Here is a 13,019-nt window from a genome sequence, read left to right as displayed (position 1 = left end):
ACTTCATACTCATAACATAAGTGCAACTTCTGCCAATTCTGGGCATGAGGCGGGTTTTATATTGCTTTGCCGAACACACATACACAACAGTTGATGCGGTTCACATGAAGAGAGAGCTGGTGTATGCTGATGTGATTCCTTCAAATCTAAGACACTAAAGTATGGACACGCCCTAAACCAACACAAAGAGACCTTCTTAGCAAATAATATAATATGTGTATTAGGGAGGGTGAGATATAAGCAGCCGCGGGCCGTGGAGGGAGTTACGATGGGGCAGGGAGGCGGGGAGGGGGAGAAGCAGGGTGGAGCCCTCTCTACCTTGCCCCTCCCCCTCCCCGCCTCCCTGCCCCACCGTAACTCCCTCCACGGCCCGCGGCTGCTTATAAGTGTTGCTAACTCTTATTCATTTACAGCATGTTAACATACTGTCACCATTCGCTTTTTATGTACTAGTAACTATGCTGGTAATTTTGCTACTGATAATATGTGTACTTGTATTCTCCACCCTGCTTCTCCCCCTCCCCGCCTCCCTGCCTCACCGTAACTCCCTCCACGGCCCGCGGCTGCTTATAAGTGTTGCTAACTCTTATTCATTTACAGCATGTTAACATACTATCACCATTCACTTTTTATGTACTAGTAACTATGCTGGTAATTTTGCTACTGATAATATGTGTACTTTTATTATCTAAGGTACTACGCCTGAGAAGACGGCATTAGTAAATAAACATTTCAAATACACATGCGTTCTTCTTAACTCCATGTTCTGGTTTCTAAGAAATATATAACGACCGACTGTTCATGAGTTCCACGTATCCTGAGGTACTATAAGTTCATATTCTGGATTGTCTAAACATTGAGAGTTTGTTATATCCAATGTGACACTGTACCTAGCTTGCTAAATAGTTTTTGATTACTAACGTGAGTTTTGGGACACCCTAATTCGCCGAGGTTCCAATCCTCTGTCCACAGTTCTGTGTGAGAACAGAAACCCTGCGACAGGGGCACCCCCGACCCTTGCTGGAGCTTCATCACACTTGCGATACAACTCCAGCAATGCGCCACCTTTACGGCACAGATACATCACGCATCTGTGCTGTTTTTGCCCCATGATGCGCCGCATTGTAAATGCAGCACACCATAGGTGACGGAACAGCGGCACAGAATGACTAACACATCCCTGGTGATGCGCCAGTCATCATAAATCTATCCCTATGCTTCTTATCTTGTTAGAGATGAACCGCCATATGTATCATCAAAGTTATTTGCATTTCCTAAATAGCGAACTTTAAGGAATAAATAGCGATTCTTTACCATTCCTAGTTTGCGATGAGCTATTTGCTAATTAGCCGAATGTAGCCCAATGAAGCCCAATGTAGCCCAATGTAGCCCAAAGATGGCCGCCAGACACACAAAAAAACAAATGTAGCCCAAATATCAGCCAGATGTAGCCCAACTATAGCCCAGTGACAGAATGACCAATCAGCTTCGCAAACCTCCGTTACGCGAAGCGGAGCGCTGTTACAGATATATATCTTTTTTTGAACGTTAATTTCTCAAAATCCACTGGAGCACATATATTGAGACCTAGCAAAGGCACATCGGGCTACCAGTCCCTAATATTTTGCCAAGTTTCGTGCAAATCCATTCAGCCGTTCAATTATTATTATTTTTTTTTTTTTTTGCCCCGCGGGGCCCTTTTAAAACCTCCACATCAAACCTAGGGGGTCAGCGAGGATCTACTATGCCCCCTTATAGTTATTTCCCCCTTTGTTTTGACCTCCTCTTGTCTCTCGATCCTACCGAGAGACAAGATGGCGGCCGCTACGGACTGTTTGGAATGTTGACAGACGCCGGAGAACCAATCAGCTTCGCTTCACAAAGCTCCGTTGCGCGAAAAGTCCGCGAACCAGAGCGCTAACCGGTCCGCTGTTACAGATATATATCTTTTTTTAAACGTTAATTTCTCAAAATCCACTGGAGCACATATATTGAGACCTACAAAAGGCACATCGGGCTACCAGTCCCTACAATTTTGCCAAGTTTCGTGCAAATCCATTCAGCCGTTCGGGCTAAAAGTGAGGCCAACCGCCCTATGGAAAACTCAATGTTAAAAACACGTTTTGGGACCCCCCTTTTTTCTCGGCCCCCACTGGACGAACCCCCCCCAAATTTTCAAGGGCTGCTCAGAAACAAAATGTGCCATTTTCCTGAAAATTTCAGCCAATTCCGTCCACAAACGCCAAAGTTATTAGACATAGAATTTTCAAAAAACCCATAGAGAAAAAATCCTAACTATATATACCTACTGGCGACCGCCAGTAGGTAATATATATATATATATATATATATATATATATATATATATATATATATATATATATATATATATATATATATATATATATATATATATTCACTGAAAAAACCATAGGTTATAGACCATATATAGTTAGGAATTAACATTTAGAAAACCTTATTTTACTCACACAAAACCATTGAAATTCCATATATAGTTAGTTGCACTAACTATATATCGCGCACCCGCAATCCACTGCTGATGATGTCACATATTACATCATTCATGACATGGTCAGTGACATCACTGATGACATCACTGATGACATCTCAAATGACATCACTGATGACATCACTGATAACAACATCCAGTGATTTTTTGTTTCTATAAAGTTTAAATATGTCTTACATATTGAAGAATGAGTGGATGTGTAAGTGTCTGGACGAAGGATTTAGTAGGTGCATGACTGAATGTATGAGTGAGTGATTAAATGTGTCTCACTGACTGCATGGGTTAGTGACTAAACTGTCTTAATTTGTGCATCATTATGTCTGTTGTTCTGTAAACTGCTGCATGTGTTGATCAGTAGCTATATGAGTAACTATATGGGTTATTCATTGATTGCCCAAGTATTTGTATGGGAGACTGAGTGTGTGTGTGGCTAGCTGGGAGGTGTGTGACTCTGTGCAGATCAATCTGTACTTGTATCAATGATTGTATAAGAAGGTAAGTATGTGTTAGTATATGTTTGAAAATGTAAGGTGCTCTATGTTTAACTGTATAGACAAGAAAATGGAAGTGTCATTGATTCTTTACAGGACTGACTAGGTGTGTGAGTAACTCCATGGATGAGTGGCAGACTGTGAGTGTCTGTATAGGTGTATGAGTGCATATGATAGTGTTGTAAAGATGAGTGATTGTATGTATGAATGATTGTATGGGTGAATGAGTGAAGGTGTGTGTAGACGTAGCAATCAGTGAGTGCGCATGTAGTAACTAGTATTGGTGTGTCAATGGTTTCAAAAATTATACTCTCTTTTTAACACTGGGTGAAACAGAGGTTATATTAAAATGTGAGGAGATGCATTGTATTGTCACATGAATGATATCATCAGTGATGTGGTCATTGATGTCAAATGAGATGTCATCAGTGATGTCATTTGAGATGTCATCAGTGATGTCATCAGTGATGTCACTGACCATGTCATGAATGATGTAATATGTGACATCATCAGCAGTGGATTGCGGGTGCGCGATATATAGTTAGTGCAACTAACTATATATGGAATTTCAATGGTTTTGTGTGAGTAAAATAAGGTTTTCTAAATGCTAATTCCTAACTATATATGGTCTATAACCTATGGTTTTTTCAGTGAATTTTCAAGGTTTTGTAAATGCTAATTCCTAACTATATATGGTCTATAACCTATGGTTTTTTCTGTGAATTTCATTGGTTTTTTAACAGATAATATCTGTAGCTGTAAAATGTATTCTTCTTTAAATCCAAAAATATATTTTATATGTTTATGAATAATTTTTTTTTAAAATATTGTTTTTTCTTCGTTCCCGCTTCGCGAATCGGGAAGCTTCCCGTTAGCTGACCTTGATGCCGCGAAATAGACCGCGAGCCGGTAAACGTTTCTTTACCGCAAGTGCCGCGTTAGAAAACAACATCGTGACGCCTCCCGTCCGCATGACGTTTCACGTTGTCGCGTGATACGTCATATGACGTGCTACGTTAGCGAACTGGTACGCGAAGCGAGTCGCAAAGCGCAGGTTTCTGGAAGCAAACCGGGAGGCCCTGCAAAGCGCTTAACGTAAACACAGCAAGTCATGTGACTTGGTAATAACACTTTTCATTGGTTCATTTCACTTTTGGTTTCCTAATGATGTAAGACTAGGTCATATAATCTAAAATGAACACTTTTGATTGGTTGAGAACTCTTGTTTTTCCCAAATGATGAAAATCCCTCCTTCTTTCCTCACTCTGACTTTCATCATTGTGAGAGAAAGACCCTTTGTGATCACTGAGCAATGGCTTCTTTAGTAGCTTCAGCTGGTGCTTCCCCACCACCTCCACCACATCCAAGGAAGAGTGGACCACCTGCTCAAGTTATAATTCAACAAGAAGAGGAAGAAGAGGAACAGGACGACGAGCACGAAGAGAGGCAGTTTTTGCCTGAGCAGCCCAGGACGTCTCACCGGAAAGAAAACTTCATTTGGCAATTTTTTTAAATTCCCAAAGGTCAGAAAAAAGTAAATGCAAGATACGTAACTTGCCTTATATGTCAAGATAGACTGTCCAGAGGAACCGAGAAAAAATACAGTTTCGGAAACTACACAATGCATCGCCATATGACTAGGTGGCATCCTAACAACTACAGTGCTGCACAGTTTCGGAACGACCTAGATAATCTCCCTATTATGGCCAGAAGATCTGTTGTACCGGAAGTAACGGGACCAGAGGGCAGGGAGATGGTGCCAAATATACAAATGAAATTTGGTGAAGTAAAACACATCTGCGTATTTTGCGATGGATTCATTTCCTACGGAGAAAAAAGCATCACTCTGATCAACAGAGCTATTGACTATCATATGCAAGTTTGTACGAAACGCCCAAAATAATAAATACTTCTTTTTTTGTTTTGTTGCTCCTGTTGAGCCCTTTACAATGAATCGTTTTCATTGCCCCCTCCAAGAAAAACCCCAAAAAATATAAAACTGTTCAGAAAAATTCAAAAAAAGTAAAAAAATGTTCCGAAAAATAATAAAAAAAATATAAAACAACAAAAACAATAAAAAAAAAAGTTCTTTTCAGAACTACCTCCCCGTTATTAAAAAATTGGTACAATATTTGGAACTGTGCCAACCTCTATTTCTCTTAGTTCGCTTCCCAGTTCGCTCGCCGGTACGCGAACCAGAAGCGAACCAAAAACAGTAAGTATAAGGGAAGGAAACAGACACTTATGTTAAAAGAAAGACAGCTATAGGGGAGTAAACTAGAGATACTATTACCCGTAATCCACTGCTGATGATGTCACATATTACATCATTCATGACATGCTCAGTGACATCATCAGCAGAGGATTGCGGGTTTTTTGGCAACGTGCCTTATCCACGGTTTAATAACGCTGCCTTTTGCTTTATATAAGTTTTCAAATTGTATGAAATATATACCAATAGGTCGTTATGAACCTTTAGGTAGTGCTTTTCTTCATGAGGTCTGGTCGCTTCCATACACATACAGATGTTTCAAAGATGATCAAGAAGTTTATCTGAATGGAGAGGAATGCACTGAGACGCCAGATCATTCACTAATGTGTAGGCACATACAGTTACACGGTTCATGCAACAAACACCGACCAAATATGGCTTGCGTGTTGCAAGGCACGCCAGTTCCTGCTATCATCCCCACGTTCAAGTTGTTGGAAAATGGTAGTTATTTGATGCTCAATAATGAAGATTGTTCTGAGTTAATTAAAAGTATTCCTTTTATCGTCACAGTAAGTGAACGGGTTATTTGCTGCAGAAATGTTCTATTTCCTCCCACACATGAACATAGGGAGTTTTCAATCTGGCCACAAATACCAACCTTGGGACAGATTTCAACGGCATGGCAAGAATAAGAGCTCTTTTGTCTCAGAGAGAGGTGGCCTTGAGTTCGGCCCGTGAAACTTTCGTGCTTCACATAGCGAACACCCGTACAGAGGTGCAGACCCTTTTCAATTCAGATTTGCCTTTCAATTTCAGCAAGATGGTTCCGACTATCTTTAACGCATCCTCCACAAAGACCCTGGCGCACTTTTTTAAAGTTGTTACCAGTGGTCTCGTGACTTCATTTGAGAAAATCTTTGGAGTCATCCCTGCTTCCTTTCATTCTATTTTCTCCACTCTGGTTCGTGGATTGGCATTTTTACTTGCATTACCAGCGGACGCTCTTGTGCTTTTTTACATTTTTAAATATGGATGTCCCTCCTATGCAACCTCCCACCCTGCAGCTGCTGACACTGTTCCGCAATCGCATGCTAGAATATTATGGCACAATGCCGTTGGCGATATTAAGCACGGCATATGGATTATCTTTTCGATTCTCCTACTTCACCTGTGTCCAGCCTGTATTTCACTGCCTGACCTGTGATTTCGATTGGGCCATTGATTTGTGTCTCTGCGGACCGGTTTCTCCTGACGTCGACTTTAATCAGCTGATGACTCCTATCATTACTCACGAGTTGGTTTGTCCTGGCGAAAGGATTATGGCTGTGGCATTGATGCATGGACTACTTGGTCCCTGGAATTTACTGGCGGCAGCACAGTCTTTCTTGGAACAGAGCTTTCTTGAAAACCCACCGAGCTGTCCTCTGATGGTGATAGAGGATCCGGTGCTGGGAGAGCACGTATGTTCTTTTCCGCTTTTAAATTGGATGGCTGAACTGTTTTCGGATGAAGACGGTGACTTCCTATTGGAGGGTGTTGCAGCTTATTTTGCATACACAGTTATGTCATAGACCTTTTTCATGTTTGATATGCTGAGTACTAGCATTTCATTGACAATTCATTGACTTATTTGTCAAGTTTTTATTATTTACCTTGCCTATTGGCTTAAGACTCGATAAAGTACTTGGCTGTTTTATTTTTCTTTAGCATTAAATTTTCCTAGTTTTTAATGCTTTACCTTGCGGACCGTCCACATATAAACTTGCAATCTGCTCTCATGAGATGGCACTTCTATTATCTTATTCAGTTCGTTTCCGGATCATGGGGAGGTGTCATCTAGGTCCTGGATATCTTTACACCGTGTTAAGTTAGCATGGGCTCATTACCGGTTTAAACGCCATTTTTCCTTTTTTGCAACTTCTGCACACGACACTTAGTTGTTGCTTTAGCTTTCCACCTAGTAGTTCATCGTGGTTTACATGAGAATAATATGTTATTGCTCTACTATCTGCTTTGCTTGTTAAACTATATCTGTACAGCGAGTGCTAAAGTTTCAAGAACAACACGATACAGAATTGTTATGAGGTCTGATCTCCACGACTTCATACTCATAACATAAGTGCAACTTCTGCCAATTCTGGGCATGAGGCGGGTTTTATATTGCTTTGCCGAACACACATACACAACAGTTGATGCGGTTCACATGAAGAGAGAGCTGGTGTATGCTGATGTGATTCCTTCAAATCTAAGACACTAAAGTATGGGCACGCCCTAAACCAACACAAAGAGACCTTCTTAGCAAATAATATAATATGTGTATTAGGGAGGGTGAGATATAAGCAGCCGCGGGCCGTGGGGTGAGGCAGGGAGGCGGGGAGGGGGAGAAGCAGGGTGGAGCCCTCTCTACCTTGCCCCTCCCCCTCCCCGCCTCCCTGCCCCACCGTAACTCCCTCCACGGCCCGCGGCTGCTTATAAGTGTTGCTAACTCTTATTCATTTACAGCATGTTAACATACTGTCACCATTCGCTTTTTATGTACTAGTAACTATGCTGGTAATTTTGCTACTGATAATATGTGTACTTGTATTATCTAAGATACTACGCCTGAGAAGACGGCATTAGTAAATAAACATTTCAAATACACATGTGTTCTTCTTAACTCCATGTTCTGGTTTCTAAGAAATATATAACGACCGACTGTTCATGAGTTCCACGTATCCTGAGGTACTATTAGTTCATATTCTGGATTGTCTAAACATTGAGAGTTTGTTATATCCAATGTGACACTGTACCTAGCTTGCTAAGGAGTTTTTGATTACTAACGTGAGTTTTGGGACACCCTAATTCGCCGAGGTTCCAATCCTCTGTCCACAGTTCTGTGTGAGAACAGAAACCCTGCGACAGGGGCACCCCCGACCCTTGCTGGAGCTTCATCACACTTGCGATACAACTCCAGCAATGCGCCACCTTTACGGCACAGATACATCACGCATCTGTGCTGTTTTTGCCCCATGATGCGCCGCATTGTAAATGCAGCACACCATAGGTGACGGAACAGCGGCACAGAATGACTAACACATCCCTGGTGATGCGCCAGTCATCATAAATGTATCCCTATGCTTCTTATCTTGTTAGAGATGAACCGCCATATGTATCATCAAAGTTTTTTGCATTTCCTAAATAGCGAACTTTAAGGAATAAATAGCGATTCTTTACCATTCCTAGTTTGCGATTAGCTATTTGCTAATTACAAATTACCCATTCATTTCCTTCATTTCCATAGGGCGGTTGGACTCACTTTTAGCTCGAACGGCTGAATGGATTTCCACGAAACTTGGCAAAATTGTAGGGACTGGTAGCCCGATGTGCCTTTGCTATGTCTCAAGATATATGCTCCAGTGGTTTTTACGAAAATTAACTTTGAAAAATATATATTGGGCTACATTGGCCTATATATATGTTGGAGCCCAAATGTAGCCCAATGTAGCCCAATGAAGCCCAATGTAGCCCAATGTAGCCCAAAGATGGCCGCCAGACACACAAAAAAACAAATGTAGCCCAAATATCAGCCAGATGTAGCCCAACTATAGCCCAGTGACAGAATGACCAATCAGCTTCGCAAACCTCCGTTACGCGAAGCGTAGCGCTGTTACAGATATATATCTTTTTTTGAACGTTAATTTCTCAAAATCCACTGGAGCACATATATTGAGACCTAGCAAAGGCACATCGGGCTACCAGTCCCTAATATTTTGCCAAGTTTCGTGCAAATCCATTCAGCCGTTCGATTATTATTATTAATATTTTTTTTTGCCCCGCGGGGCCCTTTTAAAACCTCCACATCAAACCTAGGGGGTCAGCGAGGATCTACTATGCCCCCTTATAGTTATTTCCCCCTTTGTTTTGACCTCCTCTTGTCTCTCGATCCTACCGAGAGACAAGATGGCGGCCGCTACGGACTTTTTGGAATGTTGACAGACGCCGGAGAACCAATCAGCTTCGCTTCACAAAGCTCCGTTGCGCGTAAAGTACGCGTCCTGGGACGCTGCCAGGTCCGCTGTTACAGATATATATCTTTTTTTAAACGTTAATTTCTCAAAATCCACTGGAGCACATATATTGAGACCTACAAAAGGCACATCGGGCTACCAGTCCCTACAATTTTGCCAAGTTTCGTGCAAATCCATTCAGCCGTTCGGGCTAAAAGTGAGGCCAACCGCCCTATGGAAAACTCAATGTTAAAAACACGTTTTGGGACCCCCCTTTTTTCTCGGCCCCCCCTTGACGAACCCCCCCCAAAATTTTCAAGGGCTGCTCAGAAACAAAATGTGCCATTTTCCTGAAAATTTCAGCCAATTCCGTCCACAAACGCCAAAGTTATTAGACATAGAATTTTCAAAAATCCCATAGAGAAAAAATCCTAACTATATATACCTACTGGCGACCGCCAGTAGGTAATATATATATATATATATATATATATATATATATATATATATATTATATATATATATATATATATATTACCTACTGGCGGTCGCCAGTAGGTAGTTATAGTCAGGATTGTTTTCCATAGGAAATCCGCAACATTCTATTGGGAATAACTTTGGCGCCGGTGGACGAATCTTCTCAAAGAAGATGGCCCGCTCCGCTCTGCTCCTTCCCTGAAAGTTTCGGGGGGATTCGTGAAGTGGGGGCCGAGATAAAAGGGGGGTCCCAAAACGTGTTTTCCCCATGTTAATTTCCATAGGGCGGTTGGACTCACTTTTAGCCTGAACGGCTGAATGGATTTCCACCAAACTTGGCAAAATTGTAGGGACTGGTAGCCCGATGTGCCTTTGCTATGTCTCAAGATATATGCTCCAGTGGATTTTGAGTACTTTAGGTTAAAAAAATATATATATATCTATAGGCGCGCCCCGGTACGCGCACCGGGGCGCGTACCAGCGCGTAACGCGAGTTCGCGAGCGGAAAGCTGATTGGCTCTCGGGTGTCTGTCAACATTCCAAACAGTCCGGAGCGGCCGCCATCTTGTGTCTCGGTAGGATCGAGACACAAGAGGTGGCAAAAACAAAGGGGGAAATTACTAAAAAGGGGCAGGGTAGACCCCCCCTGACCCCCTAGGTTTGATGTGGGGGCCATAAAAGGGCCCCGAGGGGCAAAAAAAAGAAATTTTCGATTTTCGCGGGGGGAGCGCACGGTACGCGCACCGGGGAGCGTACCGGGGAGCGTACCAAGGGGAAAACCCAGTGAAACAGTAAAATAATAATTTAAAGTGCTTAGAGGTAGGGTAGCTGTGAATAGAGTTGTTGTGTTGTGTGGGTGATCTAAGTACCAACATGTAGGTACCAATGAAGAGTCTTAAATTCAATGTACACCGTCTCCTCTGTAGATATCTTGCATGTTTTTACAGAAGTTATTGTGGTATATGGAATCCATACCATAGTCTGTCAGGAAAGCAGAAACAGATCCTTTAAGCACTCCCTGAGAAAGCCTATGGGATCATGAGTAGTCTACTCTGCTCCCTTATGATGTTTTCAAGTATTACATTTTACTCTCTTCTGAATCTACACAAAATTGGTGGTGATACGGTGCATTAGAGACAGACAGTGAGAGAAAGGAGGCTGGAGATCAAAAAGAGATGTCAAATACACATTTGAGATAATATAGTGGGAGAAAGGAAGTGACTATGAGCAAACTTACTATGTAACACAAAAAAGTTGCACAGTATACTGTAAGTCTCACTTTATATTATAATCATTTTGGTACTACTTCATGAATTACATATAAAAATGAATAATGTCTCAAACAATTTTTAATTATTAAATTTACATTTATTGTTCTGAATTTCCATAATTTAATAACACTTGCAAAAAATCATTATCCGGAATCTCCTCCAAATTTGTATTGCATGATTCCATATTATCTAAACAGACAATGAATTGTTGGTCAAGAGACTCATCCAGGAAGTCAAGAATATCTTCTTGAAGAATCTCCTCATCGGTAATTTCGAAAAGAATCTCCTCATCGGTAATTTCGAAAGAAATATTGATGGTCTGTTGTGTATCTTCCATTTTCTTGCTGTAAATTGCATAAAAAATAACTATATCAGTAGAGTTAGGGCACTGTTGGGTTTAAGTTCAGAGAGGTACTTCTGAGTTTTTAACAGTGAAGTTATCTTTGGGCAGTGTATGGTATTAGGCAGGAAGTAGAAATATAAAAAAGTGCATGTGATGAAGTCTAAGTAAATTCATAATTATACCAGAGAAGCCTAACTCAATCCATAACTATAACAGAGAAACCTATCACAATCTATAACTATAACAGAGGGACAGTAAATAAGCATCAGAAAACGTTTTTCCAAATTAACTTAAAGTGCACAACATAGTTCCCCTTACAAATTAACAACTTACCTTACAGAAAGCTGTTGAACTTTTCTGAGAATATCCTGTATAAATGTACCTGAGGTAGTTCTAGTCAAAATGGCCGTGTTTCCCTCTCATTTTTTATATATATTCATGTACATAACCAATCAAATGTCAGCACATAAAAGTAGAAAATGAAAGTAACATTTTAATTGGTTGTAAATCCTAACACTTTATATGTGTTTTTGTCATGTAATTTACCTCAGGATATTTAGACAGGGCTACAGCCCAAATGGCTCAATGGAATTCCACCAAATTTGGGAAAATGGTAGGGACTGTTATGTAGTAGGGCCTATTCTATATTTGGTGAAAGTTTCTCCAGTGGTTTTTAAGTAAATTGACTTACAAAAATTTTTGGGGGCGCTTACCGGTGCCCGCCTCGGTACGCGCACCGGCAGCGCAACGGGAGTCCTCCATCTTGTGTTTCGGTAGAATTGAGACACAAGATGGAGGATAAACAACATTGGGAATAGGTATAAGGGGGCACGGTAGACACTCCCTGACTCCCTAGGTTTTCTGAGGGGGGCTTGGGAGGCCCATATAGGCCCAACATTTTTTTTACATTTTTGTGGGGGGAGCGCCCGGTACGCGCACCGGGAAGCGCACCGGTAAGCGTACCGGGGAGCGTACTTTGGTGAAAAACAGTGAAAAAAGTTAGAGTAAAGTAATCATTTTGAGTGATGAGAGGTAGGGTAGCCCTGAAAAGAGCTTTTGGGTTCTGTGGCTGATTTATGTACCTACAAGTAGGTTCCAATGCACAGTCTTAAATTCAGGAGGAATATTCTATTCCCCTCATCTGAGAAGTGCACACCATCTCCTCTGTAGATATCTTGCATGTTGTAACGCAAGTTATTGTTGTATATTGAACCCATTCCATAGTCTCTCATGTAAGCAGAAACAGATTTATTCACATGTTTCCGTGCTTTCTCAAATTGTGGACAAAATTGGTTGGACCACTTCCATTTCTGTCTTTGGCATATATTGGAATATACCAAGGCAGTTTGTGGAAAAAGCGTCATCAATTGCCCAAAGGTGTCCTTTAAAAGCATTTCCAGACCTACCCCAGTCAAAGTGCCTAGGTAATTTCCACCACAGTGCAAAATTATGAGGTCAGGGTGTGGCAGATGGTGAAAGGTATTCACCAATGGTATCAATTGATGACATCTTAATCCTCTCTGGCCAATCCACTTGATATCTACATTTGGTAAATCAAGGTTGTGAAAATTTCTGATAGCTGCATACCTTTGAGCCCAGTGGATGTAGCTATGTCCAATAATCCAGACAGAATACATGGTGAGAGGAGGTTCTGGTGCAGTCAGATGAAGTGTAGGAATGAAATGGCAGTTGGAACAGTAGGAGTT

Source organism: Lissotriton helveticus, chromosome 5_1 (assembly GCF_964261635.1).
Source record: "Lissotriton helveticus chromosome 5_1, aLisHel1.1, whole genome shotgun sequence".
NCBI classification, from domain to species: Eukaryota; Metazoa; Chordata; class Amphibia; order Caudata; family Salamandridae; genus Lissotriton; species Lissotriton helveticus.
The sequence above is the reverse complement of the archived record's forward strand: the minus strand, read 5'-3'. Positions refer to the sequence as shown.